This window comes from Crocuta crocuta, unplaced genomic scaffold (assembly GCF_008692635.1).
Source record: "Crocuta crocuta isolate KB4526 unplaced genomic scaffold, BGI_CrCroc_1.0 scaffold506, whole genome shotgun sequence".
In the NCBI taxonomy this organism is placed as follows: domain Eukaryota; kingdom Metazoa; phylum Chordata; class Mammalia; order Carnivora; family Hyaenidae; genus Crocuta; species Crocuta crocuta.
In genome coordinates, this window is record NW_027528991.1 from 1,704,774 (window position 1) to 1,704,977 (window position 204).

Here is a 204-nt window from a genome sequence, read left to right on the forward strand (position 1 = left end):
CGGGGAGAGCAGACCCGGACCTCGCACCCTACTGAGCGGATGGTGGGAGATGACAGGCGCCTCTGCCCCAGGGGTCTTAGGGCGCTGTCACCCCCTGTCCCTTGCTGGCCCGACCCCAAGGCTCAGGGGCGGGAGGGGGCGGGGCCGCAGCTGCGCGCACCTGGCCCTGCTCACCTGCACCTGCCCCTGCAGCTGCTGGGCCCG